Here is an 18,532-nt window from a genome sequence, read left to right as displayed (position 1 = left end):
GCAGAGGAAACTAATGCAAAGAGCTGTCAAAGCTACTTTGGAATTTACTTTTTAGCTCAACTAAATAATCTAATACACAAATTAAAATAAAGTTTAGAGAGACCAAGCTTAGCCGAGTCCCTTTTGAACCCAAAAGTTTGAAAAGAAAATAAATGCGGCCTATTGCTGGCTAATAGCTGTCATAGATGGACAGCATAAATATGGAGTTGAAGATGGTGAAGTGTAGTGAAGGAGGAGGAGGTCGAGGTGGGGGTGGGGGTACCATACTGAGGTAGGTTACCTCTTTTTATAGAAATAAATGCCGGAAATCCTTCCTCTTATGCCCAAATTTCACTCTTCCCCCATAGAAATGTTATGGTACGCTTACTCCATAGGCTAGTATGTATGTGCGTATGGATGGCAGGTATCTGCGCACTTGTGGGATACTTGTTAAGTCTGTGAGTACAGCTCTGAAAAATCCTCTTTGCCATTCTTCTTTGTCTGTTGGTCTAGGTAAAGGGTCTTAGAGCTAAGCATAGGCACTTGATTTGGGTATAGGAAAAACATTTGCTTTTCAGGATAAAAGGGCACAGGCTAGAGCTATGCGAACTTTGCTTTAGCTTAAAATGCAGGTTTGTGGCCTGTAGGTTTCTTGCATTACAGCCAAGCTTATTTTTAATATGAATTAATAAACTTATCACAATATAATAAGAAAAGATATATTTATGCAGGCAAGCAGATTATTCCTGAGGGATACATTTGTTACTGCCTAAAAATGAGATGGGGTTAAACCATGGAATATTCTTTGTGACATGTATCCCACAAGTTCCACTGACCTCCCTTGTTTTCTTTGCCTGCATTAGGGTTTCCTATTTCCAAACCTGATGTGATCTTGCAGCTGGAACGAGGGGAAGAACCATGGATCCGAGACCTCCAGAGCTCTGAGAAAGAAGTGCTCCCGAGAGCTGCCTTCGCAGGTGAGGAATTGGTTAAACAATTCAACAACTGCTTAGGAATGCAGGAAATATTTGGATGCCCTACAAAGAGCCCATGAGCTCTTCAAGTTCAGGATTGTTCCCTGCAGATGTGGAATCATTATGGCAGATGTCACTTATGGCTTCCCTCCTATTCTGACTGGCAACTGGCAGCAGGTACCTCCCCAATCTCACTTTCCCCTGAGAGTTATGGTGCAATGAGGACCCAGAACTGATCCCTTCCTCTCTTCTCTGTGGAAGGGTTTGGGGAAAATCAGCACCTGATAGGTTGGTTCTCTCCCACATCTGTTTTGGTTTGTTCATCCCTTTTTCCATTCCTCTCTGTGACATTTCCTTTTTCTCAGGCACAGGGAGTGACCTCTGTCTGGATTCTCTCTGTCTCCCATCCAGCGATGGGGTGGTGAGTGAGAATGAGGAGGAGAAACCCCAGCAGGAAGACACTGTGCAAGTAGAACCACCTTGGATGTTATCAGGAAGATCCAAAGGGAATGTTTCCAGGAGTTGTGCACTCCCAGAAAACACACAAGCCTGTGAGACTCAGCAGAGGGCAGAGGAAAACTACAGTAGCCACTCAGACCTTATTCCACGCAACGGAATCAACTTGGAAGAGACACGCTCCATGTGCCATGAGTGCGGGAAAAGCTTCAATCGGCGCTCACATCTTATCAGTCATCAGAGAATCCACACAGGGGAGCTGCCCTTCACGTGCACTGCGTGTGGGAAAAGCTTCATTCAGCGCTCAGACCTTATCAGACATCAGAGAATCCACACAAGGGCGCTTCCCTTTGCATGCGGTGAGTGTGGGAAAAGCTTCAATCGGAGCTCTCACCTTATCAGACATGAGAGAATCCACACTGGGGAGACGCCCTATACGTGCTCTGAGTGCGGGAAAAGCTTCAATCAGAGCTCTGTCCTGAGCGCACACAGGAGAATCCACACAGGGGAGATGCCCTACACATGCCCTGAGTGTGGGGAAAGCTTCAATCACAGCTCAAACTTTATTAGACATCACAAAATCCACATGAGAGTGAACTGTTATAAATCCATGCCCTAGGGCTGGCCAAAGTTGTTGGTTTTGTTTTGTTTTTTGTTTAAAATCACATTTGCTAATTTCCACATGGTGCAAAAATCACTATCTTCACCGTGGTCTCTCAGCTCCATCAGATCAGTTGCCTGCTTCTCCCTTTTGGATCTCATCCTTCTTTGGGGTCAATCCTGTGATCTTTTCTATCAACTTTCCTTTTGAGTCATAGGAGTGTGTGTCCCTCCTGCGAGGAATGTTCATCAGCTCCAGGTGGGGGAGAGGTTTGATCCCAACAAGCTACACTGAAGCAAAAACTACCTGTGCCTTCCATCCACTAGGACTGTACATGGCGTTGGCTGCTCAAGTTAGTGATCTTGGTGTAAAAAGTTGTGCAAATGCAGCCCAGGTGCAGTGGTTGGCATTAGCTTCCCCTTGACCTGACCTAAACTCCATCACTTCTCCTAGTCTAAACAAACCCTGAGCATCATAGTTATCCTGTTCCCCCATTTCAAACCAATTGTTAGTCATCAAGTTCCCCTTTTTAGGAACCAATTGTTTCATTCCCAGTTGCTCTGATGTTGCTTCAGGTTGTGCTAGGGAGCAGATATTTTTACTACAATTTTCCTCACTTAAAATATATTGACCTATAACAAAGAGCAGGAACAGGGCAGGGGTAGGGAAAAATTTCATTTCACCCTCTGTAACAACAGAAGGAGATAGGGTAAGTCAGAGGGATTCCTTTATTTCCCATCACCATCCCAGTCCCCCTGTTGTTCAATTGGTTAGGTCAGTATTTTTTCTAAAGGTCTGGGAACAGGATTCCCTAGTAAATGACTTGGAACCAAGTAAAATACCCATGCATTGGGCTCCCAAAGCAGTTCTGGCCCAGGCTCTGCAAGAGGTCACTCCTGAAGATATCTCCTTCCTAATCAGGTGCATGTTGTCTATTATTTGGGAAATGCAGTCCCTATTGAGGTAGGGATGGGAAAAATGGAAGTGACGTTTCTATTCAGCTCAGCCCTGGGAGATGCTGCAAATGTGTAGAAAATGAAATCTGCGTTGAATGTGATAGTTGCAGAAAGATACCTACTTTTAATACATCCATGATATTTGGTAAAAGCAGCAAAGAGTCCTGTGGCACCTTGTAGGCCAACGGACGTATTGAAGCATGAGCTTTCGTGGGTGAATACCCACTTCGTCAGATGCATGTCATCCAATGAAGTGGGTATTCACCCACGAAAACTCATGCTCCAGTATGTCTGTTGGTCTATAAGGTGCCACAGGACTCTTTGCTGCTTTTGCAGATCCAGACTAACATTGCTACCCCTCTGATACATGATATTTGATGTTTTACAGGGATTCTAAGACACACCTCAATTTAGTCCCTAAATTAAATCTGTGCCACCAGATTAAAAAATAAAAGGGCATATTTGGGGGAGTTGTACCTCACTATGCTACTGATCTGTTGTGTGGTTGGTGAAGAATTCTACACTAGAGAAGTGTAAAATGACTCCAGGGAAGGTCAAAGATTTGACAAGAACTCAGGTAGAAATTGCAGGTACTAGTGGTTGATTTTCACCCCTGAGATGAAAGGTATGGTTACCTGTGGCCCTGGTAAACTATTTTTAGAACCCTGCTCCCTAGTTATGTGGCACTGGTCACACTCCTAAAAGGTGCCATGATTAAATTGGGCACAACTGTCTGTTACCATTTGGATCCAAAGTTTCATGAAGCACAGAGAGAAACGGCTGATTCCTTCAGAGCCATTCCATGCCTATGGGTCCCAATCTTGCTGGACAAGAAGCACTTCCATGCTGGGCAAATGATGGCAGCCAGTGGGGGAATGCATCAGATTTCAAGTTCAGACTGCAGGATACGTGAATGCTGAGTCCAGAGTCTGTGGTTTGGTCTCTTAGTTTTGCTAGTAAGTCTTATGCATTTGTATCACTTCTCCACCTCCTGCTACTCTGAAAGATCAGATAGTGTGAAAATAGAGCACAGGTGGTTTTTCTCATGATGCAGCCTTCCCACGTCATGTGAGACCCCTTCCACCCACACTTACAGGAGAAGACCCAGGGAGAAATGAACTCACAGAAATGGAAGGCTCCTTGGTTATTGTAGAATGTGACTTCACACAAAGCTGACTGGGTGGAAATGGGAATTAAGAGAGAACTGCCCTATGGGTTTATATTTTGAAATCTTTGATAAGTTGTTACCAGCGACAATGAAATTAAACATGAAGTTAACTAGTGTAACGTAAGAGGCTGATTCTGTGATAACTTTCAGTGTTACAATATAATTCAGGTTTTCTTCTAGTTCTCTCCTTGCCCCCTCCTACTATCTAGGAAATGGTGACTAATCCTGAAATTGAAACCTCACTCCAAAGGAATTAGAGTGGGGGGAATATGTGAGAGAAATAGCATGTATGAGACTAGAGACCCAGGATAGACTGTAGTTATTTCTAGTTCAAATAGAATTTACTTTGATACATTTTAAAGGTAGTCTTCTATTAGGAGGAAAATTACTGGAGAGAAGATGTGTAACCTTTTACCCAGTTACACAGAGTTCTCCAGGTCTCTTTGCAAAGCAAAGATGTCACACCAGGCAGGAGATGTCAAAATCCGAAATGGTGATGGATGTGTGATGGGAGCTTTTCTAGGTTGTTTTTTTTACATTTTTTTTATTATGTATTTAATTTTTATTTTATTTTTGCAACCAGTTGTTTTTATAGGGCCTGAGGCCCCTTTTCCTTTTGAGCACAGCTGTTTAACCCTCAGGCCTAGGTCTGGAAACCTCCTCAGAACTGGCCTTGTGTTTCTTTCATGTTTGATATCTTTGGGGTTCACACATCCACACTACACGTGGTTCACAGTAACAGATACTTTGAGAAACCTCCAGGGTAAGTGGGCCTTTTCCAAACTGACATTGGCCCAAAGTCTGCCTCAATTCAGCTGGATTGGGACAGTCTGTATCAAAGGAGTGGTTCACACCTGATTTGCCCAGAGACCTCGGGGGAGATGAGGTAGATAGGATAAGTAGGAATGACAACAATGAAGTTAAAGGTAAGAGTAGAAGACCCTCATCTTGCAGGCCAGTAAGGATATGTCTGCACTACGGGATTATTCTGATTTTACATAAACCGGTTTTGTAAAACACATTGTATAAAGTCGAGTGCATGCAGCCACACTAAGCACATTAATTCGGCGGTGTGCATCCATGTACCGAGGCTAGTGTCGATTTCCAGAGCGTTGCACTGTGGGTAGCTATCCCGTAGCTATCCCGTAGCTATTCCGTAACTGTTCCTGCAGTCTCCCCCGCCCCTTGGAATTCTGGGTTGAGATCCCAGTGCCTGATGGGGCAAAAAACATTGTCACGGGTGATTCTGGGTACAGCCTCACCCCTCCCTCCGTGAAAGCAGCAGACAACTGTTTTGTGCCTTTTTTCCTAGCTGAACTGTGCAAATGCCATAGCACAGCAAGCATGGACCCTGCTCAGATCAAGACCGCAATCATGGACGTTGTAAACACCTTGCGCATTCTCGTGCAGTCTACGCTGAACCAGAACCTGCAAAGCCAGGCAAGGAGGAGGTGGCTACGGCAGAGCGGCGACGAGAGTGATGAGGACATGGACGCAGAATTATCTCAAACCGCGGGCCCCTGCGCTTTGGAGATCCTGCTGGTAATGGGGCAGGTTCTAGCCATTGAACGCCGATTTTGGGCCCGGGAAACAAGTACAGACTGGTGGGACCACATAGTTTTGCAGGTTTGGGACGATTCAGTGGCTGCGAAACTTTTGCATGCGTAAGGGACTTACGTGGAACTTTGTGACTTGCTTTCTCCTGCCCTGAAACGCCATAATACCAAGATGAGAGCAGCCCTCACAGTTGAGAAGCGAATGGCAATAGCCCTCTGGAAGCTTGCAATGCCAGACAGCTACTGGTCAGTCAGGAATCAATTTGGAGTGGGAAAATCTACTGTGGGGGCTGCTGTGATGCAAGTAGCCAAAGCAATCACTAAGCTGCTGCTATGAAAGGTTGTGACTCTGGGAAACGTGTAGGTCATAGTGGATGGCTTTGCTGCAATGGGATTCCCTAACTGTGTGGGGGGGGCGATAGATGGAACCCGTATCCCTATCTTGGCACCAGGGCACCCAGTACTCAAACTGCAAGGGGTACTTTTCCATGGTGCTGCAAGCACTGGTGGATCACAAGGGACGTTTCACCAATATCCACGTGGGATGGCCGGGAAGGGTTCATGACGCTTGCGTCTTCAGGAACACTACTCTGTTTAAACGGCTGCAGCAAGGGAATTACTTCCCAGACCAGAAAATAACAGTTGGGGATGTTGAAATGCCTGTAGTTATCCTGGGTGACCCAGCCTACCTCTTGATGCCATGGCTCATGAAGCCGTACACAGGCAGCCTGGACAGTAGTCAGGAGCTGTTCAACTACAGGCTGAGTAAGTGCAGAATGTTGGTAGAATGTGCATTTGGCTGTTTAAAGGCGCGCTGGCGCACATTACTGACTCGCTCAGACCTCAGCCAAACCAATGTCCCCATTGTTATTGCTGCTTGCTGTGTGCTCCACAATCTCTGTGAGAGTAAGGGGGAGACCTTTATGGCGGGGTGGGAGGCTGAGGCAAATCACCTGGCCGCTGATTATGCACAGCCAGACACCAGGGCGATTAGAAGAGAACACCACGAAGTGGTGCGCATCCAGAGAAGCTTTGAAAACGAGTTTCATCACGGGCCAGGGTACGGTGTGACTTGTGTTTTTTCCCCTTGATGAACCCGCCCCCCCTTAATTGACTCATTCCCTGTACGCAACCCACCCTCCCCCTTCGATTACAGCTTGCTTAAGGAAATAAAGTCACTATCATTTAAAAATCATGTATTCTTTATTAAAAAGTCATTATAAAAAGAGGGAGAGAACTGACAAGGTATCCCGGGTGTGGTTTGGGAGGAGGATAGGAGGGAAGGAAAAGGCCACTAAAAATATTTCAAAGTAATGACAGCCTTTTGGTTGGGCTGTCCACGGGGGTGGACTGGGCGGGTGCACGAAGCCTTCCCCCACGCGTTCTTACACCTCTTGAGTGAGGAAGATATGGAACATGGTGAGTGGTGAGGGTGGTTACACAGGGGCTGCAGCGGCACTCTGTGACCCTGCTGCTGTTCCTGAAGCTCCACCCGATGTCGGAGGATGTCAGTTTGATCACGCAGCAGCCCCAGCGTTGCATCCTGCCACCGCTGATCTTCCTGCCTACACCTCTGATCTTCCTGGCGCCACCTGTCATCTCGAACGTCCCTCCTCTCCTCACGTTGGTCCCTCCTATCCTCACGTTGGTCCCTCCTGTCCTCACGTTCACTAGCATCTTTCCTGTAATTTGATACCACGTCCTTCCACTCATTCAGATGAGCTCTTTCATTGCGGGTCATTTCCATGATTTCTGAGAACATTTCGTCTTGCACCTTTTTTTCCTCTGCCTTATCTGAGATAGCCTTTGGGATGGAGTAGGAAGGCTTGAAAAATTTGCAGCTGCATGAGGGAGGTAAAAAAGGGAGAGAAGCATTTAAAAAGATACATTTTACAGAACAATGATTATACTCTTTCACAGTGAACAACACTATTCACCTTACATAGCACATGTGATTTCACTACAAAGTCACATTTTGCATCTTAATATTGAGTGCCTGTGGCTCTGGTGTTAGAGATCTCACAGACACAGATTCAGGCATCAGAATTCAGCTTGCATGCAGCCATGGTAAGCCACTGTCTTTTGGCTTCTGCAGCCTTCATGTACACAGTGCCCTCCTTTCCCAAATACCAAGCAAAGCCCTTTCAGTGCTGCTTCTTTCCTGTTAACATGCAGCATCAGAAACCACCCCCTCATCCAATTCTCTGGGATGATCGCTTTACCCCTCCCCCTCACCGCGTGGCTGGTATCATGGAAGATCACCGCTAATCACCCCCTTTGCCCCCCACCGCATGGCTGGTAGCAGGGAAGATCCCTGCCAGCCAAATGCGAAAAAGCTCAGCGCCATTACCCCCCCCCCCCTTTCCGCTTGGCTACCTGCAAGGAAGGATTTCTTTTAAGCAACAGGCAAACAGTCCAGTAGGAATGGCCATCTCTGTCCCCTTAATTAAATTCCTGAATTTCAACCAGGTTACCATGAACGATATCACTCTCCTGAGGATAACACAACGAGATAAAGAACGGATGTTTCTTGAATGCCAGCAATCACCGGGACCATACGCAGCTATGCTTTGTCATGCAATGATACCAGATTACTTGCTACATGCATGGCGTGGTCAAGTGTCCTACCATGGTGGATGGAATAAGGCTGCCTTGCCCAGAAACCTTCTGCAAAGGCTTTTGGAGTACCTCCAGGAGAGCTTCATGGAGATGTCCCTTGAGGATTTCCACTCCATCTCCAGACATGTTAACAGACTTTTCCAGTAACTGTACTGGCCGCGAATGCATCCCAAGTCCTCAGGGCAAATCAATCATTAAAAAACACTTGCTTTTAAACCATGTTTTATATTTACAAAGGTACACTCACCAGAGGTCGCTTCCATGGCTTCATTGTCTGGGCTACTGGCTTGGGAGGGCTGGGAGGATAATTCCGTCTGAGTGAGAAAAAGCTCCTGGCTGTTGGGGAGAATGGAGTGCTGTGTCCTCCTCTTCCTCCTCCTCATCTTCCCCGGCTGCAGACTCCTCAGGCATGGCTGAGATTACCAGCCTCACCTCGGAATCCACAGACACGAGAAGTCATTCTTCCGCTTTACTCTGCGCTAGTTAGGCCTCAACTGGAGTATTGTGTCCAGTTCTGGGCACCGCATTTCAAGAAAGATGTGGAGAAATTGGAGAGGGTCCAGAGAAGAGCAACAAGAATGATTAAAGGTCTTGAGAACATGACCTATGAAGGAAGGCTGAAGGAATTCGGTTTGTTTAGTTTGGAAAAGAAAAGACTTAGAGGGGACATGATAGCAGTTTTCAGGTATCTAAAAGGGTGTCATCAGGAGGAGGGAAAAAACTTGTTCACCTTAGCTTCCAATGATAGAACAAGAAGCAATGGGCTTAAACTGCAGCAAGGGAGATTTAGGTTGGACATTAGGAAAAAGTTCCTAACTGTCAGGGTAGTTAAACACTGGAATAGATTGCCTAGGGAAGTTGTGGAATCTCCATCTCTGGAGATATTTAAGAGTAGGTTAGATAAATGTCTATTAGGGATGGTCTAGACAGTATTTGTTCCTGCCATGAGGGCAGGGGACTGGACTCGATGACCTCTCAAGGTCCCTTCCAGTCCTAGAGTCTATGAGTCTATGAGACAGGCGTGGGGTAGTGGTGGTGGACCCCTCTAGAATTGCACGTAGCTCAGCGTACAAGTGGCATGTTTTCGGCCCTGCCCTGGACCTTCCATTTGCTGCTTTGGTTTTCTGGTAGGCTTGTCTGAGCTCCTTAACTTTCACTCTGCACTGCACTGAGTCCCTGGTGTGGCCTTTCTCCATCATAGCCTTGGAAACTTTTTCAAATGTTTTTTCATTTTGTTTTTTGGAACGGAGTTCTGTTAGCACAGAATCCTCTCCCCATATAGCGATCAGATCCAGTACCTCTCGTGCGGTCCATGCTGGAGCTCTTTTTCAGTTCTCAGGAGACTGCATTGATACCTGTGCTGATGAGCTCTGCTTGGTCACCTGTGATGATGAGCTCTCCATGCTGGCCAAACAGGAAATGAAATTCAAAAGTTCATGGGGCTTTTCCTGTCTACCTGTTCTCCCTGACAGGGCCTCCCCTAGACCAAGTGGCATACCAGGCAGGAAGTGCCCTCGGTGCCCCCGAGCCCAACTCCATATGTTAAACCATTAAATACCATTTTTTTTTTATGAGCAGCAAAGAGTCCTGTGGCACCTAATAGACTAACAGACGTTTTGGAGCATGAGCTTTCGTGGGTGAATATTCACCCACGAAAGCTCATGCTCCAAAACATCTGTTAGTCTATAAGGTGCCACAGGATTCTTTGCTGCTTTTACAGATCCAGACTAACACGGTTACCCCTCTGATATTTATTTTTTATTGCATTTGTAGCTTATTTCATGATTTCGATGCACAATTTGGAAGCATGATTTTCTCTACCATATAAGACAGTACATGTTCATGCTAGGATGTGTAAATCTGTATTTATTGATGCCATATACAAGCAAATAAAAAAAATCATTTCCTTTAAGCGTATAGAAACTTTTAATTTTAACAGTAACTGAAACGTGCTAATACCTAGAAATGGAACTGTCACCAGCACAGGGTGGGCCGGTGTTAAACAGTGTTACAGTAGAAGACAACATTAGGATGTTACCCCAGGCCTTTTGTTCAAAGGTCGCGTCTCTCGCCTTTCCCCGATGAAGTGAAGCGCAGCATTCGAGAGATCCAGAGACTAGTTGATGACATTTCCAAGTGCGAAAATAGCAAGTGATGTCCTTCTTGCATTGGCCGGAGTTGACTAGAGAGGTGGTTTATTGAGAATAAACTTCAAGGTGAGAAGCAGCAGCCCAAAAAGGGCCCCTACAGGTGCTGATGTAGCTCAGTTGGGAGAGTGTTAGACTGAAAATCTAAAGGTCTCTGGTTCAATCCCTGGTTTCAGCAGGCTCTTTCATCCATCTTCCTGCAGTAGTATCCTCTTTCCTGGCAACACAGCAGTTCCTTACCCCATGTGAGTCCGTCATTTTGGGCTTCACTGTAGGAAAAGGCAGCATTGGCTCTCCCTCAAGCTGGACTCACAAGGGTGATGTAAGGACAACTTCCTGAGTGCCGGCTCCAGTCCTCTGCTCTGCCAGCTGACCCATCAAAGAGCTGCTGCCATTTTCTCCAGGTTCTCCCCTCGGTGTGTGCCAGGTTGAGCACCACCAAAGTGCAGGGAATTTGAGGGCGGGACAGGGCAGCGCACTGTGATGGAGTTTCTGTAGTGTGGTGGTTCTCACGTTTGCCTAACCTGCAAAAGGGCCTCAGCCCAAAACTGGGCAGAAACATGCTGGCTTCCTTTTCCCAGCTCCCCTTGCTGTCCAGCAAGGCCTCCTCCTTCTGCCACTGGCCTGTCCCTAGGATAACCCTAACCCCCGCACGATAGAGGGTGGTGACATCAGTGAACAAAGTACCTTGGCGTCAGCCTGGGGAAGCTCGAGTAATTAGGCCAGTCACCTTTTGAATGCTTGTGGCTTGGCCTCCTCTGCCCTTGGAGGTTGGCCTACGTGTGGCTAAGTGGGGTTAGTAGAAGCCTGAGGAGGTGCCATTGGCTGCTGGGAGGTAGAATCCTGTCTCTGCCTCTTGGCATCCCAGGGGTGGCTACTTGCAGCTCAGGAGAAGAAGTGGGGTTCTGGGTGGAAGGAGAAGCAGCAAGGGTGAGCCCTAGTGGGCTGCTTTCTGGCAAGATGATTTTCTGTTTTAGGCTTGGGAGGAGCCTGCGAGCTGTGGATGGAGTTGTTCCAGTGAGAACCGCTGCTATAAAAAGGTTAGTAGATACAGATACTTTCTCTCTTCTTACTCTTGTTAACTGGTACTAATACCAGGCCAGGCTAGAGCTGGGAAGAAAGAGAGAGCAGCAGGTTTCCCCTAAAGTTTCCCACTCTCTTTTTCTTAACTAGTTTCTCCTTTGCATCAACTTGTTCTTTGCCTTTCTGAGCCTGGCTAGCTCAGTTGGTAGAGCATCAGACTCTTAATCTGAGGTCCAACGTTCAAGTCCCTGGTCAGGTGATAAACTACTCACCAGGATCCTAAAAACCTGTCCTTTTGGAATCCTCTTGGATGTTACTTTTTCTCTTCAGAATTTTCCCTATCCTCAGAAGGGCCTTTGTGTGTGTGAGATTGAAGGGGAAACTTCCTGACATCCCCTCTGTGCTCGCAGGCTGGAGGAAATAAAGGCCTCTGGGTATATAGCGTGTTCCTCCCCTGCACAACCACACACACAAAATTTCTTTAAGGAATTAGAATCACCTGCTTTCTTCCCCTGTCCTGCTGGATCCCCAAATGATGACGCTCTTCAGCCCAAACCCATGTTCCCTCTATTCTCAGTCCCAACCCACAGTCCCTCCTATGCTGACTGCTCCTCACTCCCAAGCAGAGCCTGCTCTTCACCCTTCTCCTCTGCCCCAACCCACAGCCCCCTCCTATTCCCAGTGCCCCTCAATCCCAACCCAGGGCTCCCTCCCTCCCTCCAGCAGCAGGTGCTTCAGACCCCCTCAGGAAGTTTTTCTCCAAAGGTTTGGTGTATGAGTCAGCATGTGGTCTTTAAAGTAAGTTGGAAACTCCTATATCAAATATGTAAGCAAGATTTGATTGAGCTCTCCCTTGACATCTAGGGATGAGCTGTGGACGAGGACTTCTGGAGCTGATCTCGGCTGCATGGTGAAGGACATACATCCACACCATGTAGAGGTCAAGCATAGGAGCTTGACACACAGTGCTGGTGGAATGTCACCTTACTGTATTAGGCTCAGAGACTCTGTCAGTTAATTGATTACAATAGAATATACAGATTGTCCATGGGTGGGGGAAAGTGACGGCATAGGCAGTTCCATACCCCAGGCTATGTTTTGCAGCAAGACAAGATAAGCACATTAGCCAATGGTTAACAGATTACATAATATCTCTGCCCAAGGTCTCAAGTTAGCAAGTTAACATTTCATTAATACTTTGATAAAATGTTATAAAATACATAGGTTAAATTCTGATTTGGGATCTATAGGAATGGAGCAGCTCCTTCGATTGTCCAACAGGTACATTCCTAGGGGTTAAAGCAAAGAAACAGTGAAAGTATATGGCAATAAAGATTGTTTTCTGTGTGTCTTAAGGCAAGTATTGGTCCCTTGGAAGGGAGGTGGAAGGATGCCATATCTTATACTGACATGTGCCAACTCTTCATAAACTCAAGGTTGGATCTGTGGGAAGAATGTCTCCCTAAAGAAGAGATTAACACAATAGGAACAGGGATTCTTTGTTCAATCTGCAACTCTGAATAAGACACAATTATTTAGTTCTTAGCTTCAACACCTAGCAATTTGGTGACAAGGCCTATCTTAGCAAGCAAGGCTTTCTGTTTACCCAGCTTTCTCTTAGCTGATCACTATTTCCTAGGCCTCTGGTCCCTTGACCATATTCTGGACTTTGGGTCTGGAAAAGAGCTGGCACAATCCATAGACCAGGTTGTTATACAAAATGTACATGGATTTTAACCCTTCACATACAGTAATAGCAAAGTTCTTGGTTCAGGCTTGTAGCAGTGATGGAGTAAACTGCAGGTTCAAATCAAGTCTCTGGAGTCCATCCACAGCTGGGATGAGTCATTCAGTCCTTTGTATAGAGCTTCAGTTTGTAGCAAAGTCCCTCCAGAGGTATGAAGCAGGACTGAAGACAAGATGGAGATGAGGCATCAGCCTTTTATAGTCTCTTGCCATGTGGTCTTTGCTTTCTTTGTCCCAAGGACACTCTATCCAGCACGTGGCATAGAAAAACCTTTGAGTTCTGCCATAGGCACGTCCCTGCATACCTTGCTAAGTTACAAGGCATATCTGCCTTCTCTCAATGGGTCGAATGTATAGCTGATGGTCCTTAATGGGACATCAAGCAGACTAGGCAGAACTGACACCAACTTGTCTGGCTGGAGTGTTCCACGGAAGCAGAGCACAGGTTTGAAATATGGGCAGCATAAAGCCAATATTCATAATGTCAACTACAAAAATGATACACATCTAGAGATAGCATCGTTATAATTAGCCAGTCATAACCTCTCCACAGACCCCTTACATGACAATCTTTCTACAATATTGGCTGCAACTATAGAACAGCGGTCACAATGGTGATCTATACAATTACAGATTATATCAATAACGTCACAGGAGGTGACACGGCATCAGTGAGACTGATATTGGAATACTGCCTCCAGTTTAGGCGTCCTCATTTGAAAAAGATGTTGTGAAATTGGAGCTGGGGCAGCAAAGAGCCACCAAATGTTCTGAGGGCTGGACAAAAATGCCTTCTAGTGAGCTGTTGAAAGAGCTCCACCTGTTTAGCTCATCAAAAGAAGATTGAAAGGTGACGTCACTAAAGTGATGAAGTGCCTTAATGGAGAGGAAAGATTGGGTATTAAAGGGCTCTTTAATCGAGCAGAGAAAGGCATAACAAGAACCAATGGCTGGAAAGTGAAAAGAGACAAATTCATATTACAACTAGGGCCCAAATAGTCAACAGGGAGGATGATTCACCACAGGAACAAGCTACCAACGAAAGTGATGGATTCTCCATCTCCTGATGTCATTTAACGGAGACTAGACGCCTTTCTAGAATGTGTTTGCCCCAAAAGTAGCTCTTGTGTCATACAGGAGGCCTGTGATATGCAGGGGGTCAGATTAGATGCTCTAATGGTCTCTTCTGGCCATAAAGTCGACTAATTTCTGAAAAACTGAGTGTAGCATTGGGAGCAGCGTCTGATGTTTTCCCGTCTAGCCAGCTTGCTTCCTAGAACGAACGCTCCTTGAGTGGGGTGATCCACAGGGAGTAGCTCAAACCTCCACAGTGCCTGGCCAGGGGCAGGACATTGGCACAGCAAGGGAGGGGTGTGGCAGTGACATCACAAAGGCCTTTTGCAGGACCTCAGACTATTGGTCAAAGGTGGTGGGGAGGTGGTGACCTCACAGAGAGATGCTGACATCAGCCAGGCAGGACAGGGGCGAGGGGCCAGGGAAACCTCAGAGACCCCTGTGACTTTGCTTCAGCAAGTCTCCTTCTCCAGGTCTCTCTTTGAGGACTGAGAGAGTATTCGGGTTCACAGACATGAGCGCCAGGAGGAACCTCTTTCGAGTTTTCTCCTTCCCTTGTAGTGATTTTACTAGAAAACAGCCATCCCTGTTTAGAAGGTAAGAGCCTCCTGGAGGTTTGAAACCTGTTCAGTCTGATCCATCTGGTGACAGGTGAATTCTAGGCATGGAAAACACGAGCTTAAGGAGGCAGAATTTTATTGCACACCTGGAATTTTGTACCTTAGACTCACTGGGGACATTAGGGTTTGTTCTTTTTGTTTCACCTTTTCCTCCATCCATCCCTCCCTCCCTTCTCTTCTTCTCTTGCTTCTTTTCTCCTTTTTCCTGTTCCCCTCCCAACACCAGAGTGTGTGTGTGTGTGTGTGTGTGTGTTGCAGGGGAGCGCTCTGCAGCTCCTACTATGGGAGGTCCACGCAAAAATGTGAGGCTGAAATAGTGCTTGGGAAGTCATCCTCACCAGTGACCTGGACCATCCTTTGGGCTCTCTGGTGAGAACCCTCAGCCTCCCATCCTCAGTCTCTACCCTGATTGGCTGAGCAGGGGGTTATTGACAGGGAGGAGACTCAGGTCCTTGTTGTTCTCTTTTAAGACCAAGGAAATAAGTCAGAACCAGTTCTATGTTTGACAAATTTTGCTGCTTCTCTGCATTAATTGTCTCTGAGCAGTTCATGATTCTCTCTAACATTCCAGTTCTCCTCAAATACTTGCTGAATAATTACTGTGCACAGTTGTTGGTCTGGAGCTCATCTGAGAGCACTTGATTCAGGTCATTCAATGTATGAAATTCACGATCCGCTGGTTAGTTTGAAAATCAAAGCTCTTGGATCCTATTCCCAACACTGCCACTGGCTGGCTAGGTGACCTAAGACCAGTCAATTCTCCTTTCTCAGCCTTAGCTTCTCCCTCTTTCAAGCAGGGATAATAATGATCCGCTCCTAATACCTCATGATGGGTGGAGGATGGGGATCCATTGGAGAGTGTCCTAGGAGTAGTGCATAGTATGAGGTGTCCTATCACTTTTACTCAGAGCAGATTATGACAAAGTAGAATAGTTGAAACAGTCTATTTTTTTTTGTATTTTTTTATTTCGAAATTGTTAAGAACAGCATCGACTTAGCTCAGATTGAAGCATCTTATCTAATTTTTGAGATCTAAGTGTCTCCTCTTTGTGTGTGATGAGACAATTTAACACACTGTGACAAACAGGAGAGGCTTTTGTTTTGCAACAAAATCTTTTTGCATAGAACTTTCATCCCACTTGTTATGATTTCGAGAAACAAACTGGTTTAGTCTGAATGGGATTTTCTGACAGAAATGGTTTAAATGAAATTTCCCCACTGTTTCGATTCCTGGGCTCTATCCCCCCCTCTGGGGTATTTTTGTCTGTTAGAACAGGAGTTGGAACTGGTGGCTTCTTTTTCTGACTCTGCCATCACCTTGCTGTGTAGGCCCTTGGGGAGGTCACTTCCCTTCTCTGGACCTCAGGCTCCTCCCCATCTATCCAATGGGAACAGGGACAGTTCTCAAGCTCTGGGCAGTTGTGAGCCTGAGTGAGATAAGGGGCGTTAAAGCCCTCTGTGAAGGAGAAAGGGGAGTTTCACGGTGTTTGCACCAAGGAATTCTAAAGTTTGCTAAAATGTCTAGTCTGTGGAAACAAGAAATAGTCGGGGCCAAACTTTTTAACCACTGCCTTTTTTAAAGCCCATTCAGGGATGAGAGTCCTGTCTTTTAGGTACCTGGGGTTCTTTGCCAGGAGGAGAGAAGAGGTTCCTGCCTCCATTTTTGTGGCCTTAACAAACCAGACGATGTGCCCCAGTTCTCGTCTGAGATCCCTGAAAAAGAACATCTTCCCATCCATGAACAAGACGGTACCTATCTTTCAAAGGGGAACAAAGAGACCCCTGGGACTTGCAGACTAGCTAGCCTCACTTCCATCGCTGGAGAGCTCCTGGAATACATTCTTAAACAATCAGTTTGTCAGCAGCACCTACAGGATAATTTGGTTCTTACGACCAGTGAGCATGGATTTGTCAAGAACAAATCATTCCAAACCAATCCATTTTTCTTCTTTGGCAGGGTTCCGGGCCTGGTGGAGGTGGGTAAACAGTAGATGGGATCTAGCTTGGGGTTACTAAGGCTTTTGACGTAGTTCCGTAGGACATTCTCACAAGCAAATGAGGGAAATGCGGTCCAACTGCAATCAGTGTAATGTGGGTGCAGAGCTGGTTGAAAGCCCAGACTCCAGGAGCCCTTCTCCATGTTTGGCTGTCCAATGGAGAGGGTGTACCTAGTGGGTCTGGCAGGGACCAGTCTGGGGTCCGGTACTATTCAATATTTTCATGAATGATTCGGAAAATGGAGTGGAGAGTATGGTTCTAAAATTTACAACTGACACCAAGCACTTAGGAGCACAGGATTGAAATTCAAAACACCCTTAACAAATTGGAGACTTGGTCTTCTTGAGCCAAACTCCACGGCTGGGCCCCTCTCTGTAAACTGGGCTGAAGTGAAACCCCAGAGCCAAACACTCCGCCTGGCAGTGTGCTCCTACCTTGAATGGTCAGATGCTGCTTAGCACTGTCAGAGCAGCTTTTGCTGGGGGATTCTCCCACCACTTTCCAATAGTGGGAAAGTATGAAATCCCCATTTGACTGCTGGGGACAGAGCCCTAGATGGGGGAGCAACTTGCCCAGAGTCCCACAGAAAAAGGAGAACAATCAGTAATGGAACCAATAGGAAACCCAGCAATGGAACTCAGGAGTCCTGGGAGTGAGTTAGGGTGACCAGACGTCCTGATTTTATAGGGACAGTCCCAATTTTGGGGTCTTTTTCTTATCTAGGATCCAATTATCCCCCACCTCCTGTCCTGATTTTTCACACTTGCTGTCTGTTCACCCTAGGGTGTGCACATGTGTGGGTCCCAGCTGCTCCCCGCCCCCCTCATTGAAGCAGATGTGCAGGGTTACTGCCCTGGGAACTGCAGGGCACCAGTGGACATGGGGCTGGCTGGAAGTAGGGTCTGGCTGCAGGCAGGGCAAGTGGTGCAGGGCTGGTTGAAGACAGGGGTGTCTGGGGTAGGCTAGCTGGCTTCAGGCAGGGACGCAGGGGGGTGCGGCAGGGCTTGGCAGGGCTGGAGACAGAGGAGTGCAGGACTGTCTGGCTTCAGGGAGGGGAGTGCGGCAGGGGTTGGCTGGAGGCAGGGCAGAGGGTGCAGAGCTGGCTTTGGGCAGAGCTGGGGGTGCAGGGCTGGTGCAGGCTGTGAGGGGTGGGGCTGGCTGGCTTTGGGCAGGGCCATAGGGGGGTGCAGCAGGAATTGGCTGGAGACAGGGCAGGGAGTGTGTCAGGGGCTGGGGTGGGCAACGGGTGTGGGGCTGGCTGCAGGCAGGGCAGGGAGGACGCGGCTGTTGTGGGCAGGGCAGAGGGTGCAGGGCTGGCTGCAGGCAGGGCATGGGGCGGGCCGGTGCAAGGATGTTTCACGCCCTAGGCGAAACTTCCATCTTGTGCCCTCCCCCCCTGCGCCCCTGCCCTGAGTCACCCCGTCCATTGCAGCTCCCCCCCTCTGCCCTGAGGCACCCCCTTCGCCCCAGTTCACCCCTGCTCCGAGCACGAGCACCCCGAGGCCACTTCATTTCTCCCACCTCCCAGGCTTGCAGCACCTAAACCTGCCAGGCAGTCAAACACCCTCCTCTGAGCTACAGCAGCCCTGACAGTTGACAATAGAGGCACCTTAAC

General features: G+C 47.2%; 3 protein-coding genes, 1 long non-coding RNA gene and 2 other non-coding genes across 11 annotated transcripts in view; 4 read left to right on the top strand and 2 right to left on the bottom strand.

Annotated features, from left to right (window-relative positions):
* The window catches only part of LOC127039327 (zinc finger protein 420-like), a 645,607-nt gene that overhangs the window by 320,640 nt on the left and 306,435 nt on the right, over nt 1–18,532 (bottom strand). The gene's annotated exons all lie outside the window — the stretch shown is intronic.
* The window catches only part of LOC127039329 (zinc finger protein 665-like), a 370,491-nt gene that overhangs the window by 158,374 nt on the left and 193,585 nt on the right, over nt 1–18,532 (top strand). The gene's annotated exons all lie outside the window — the stretch shown is intronic.
* The window catches only part of LOC127039491 (uncharacterized), a 54,271-nt gene that overhangs the window by 11,384 nt on the left and 24,355 nt on the right, over nt 1–18,532 (top strand). The gene's annotated exons all lie outside the window — the stretch shown is intronic.
* LOC127039362 (gastrula zinc finger protein XlCGF57.1-like) overlaps nt 1–18,532 on the bottom strand; it is a 261,180-nt gene that overhangs the window by 224,858 nt on the left and 17,790 nt on the right. The gene's annotated exons all lie outside the window — the stretch shown is intronic.
* On the top strand, nt 10,562–10,634 carry TRNAF-GAA (transfer RNA phenylalanine (anticodon GAA)). The gene has a single exon. It is a non-coding gene; the product is annotated as a tRNA-Phe (tRNA).
* Nucleotides 11,667–11,738, top strand: TRNAK-CUU (transfer RNA lysine (anticodon CUU)). Its single transcript has one exon. It is a non-coding gene; the product is annotated as a tRNA-Lys (tRNA).

The sequence above is a fragment of the Gopherus flavomarginatus genome, chromosome 23 (genome assembly GCF_025201925.1).
Source record: "Gopherus flavomarginatus isolate rGopFla2 chromosome 23, rGopFla2.mat.asm, whole genome shotgun sequence".
In the NCBI taxonomy this organism is placed as follows: domain Eukaryota; kingdom Metazoa; phylum Chordata; order Testudines; family Testudinidae; genus Gopherus; species Gopherus flavomarginatus.
Note: the sequence above shows the minus strand (reverse complement) of the source record. Positions and strands in the feature narration are given on the sequence as shown.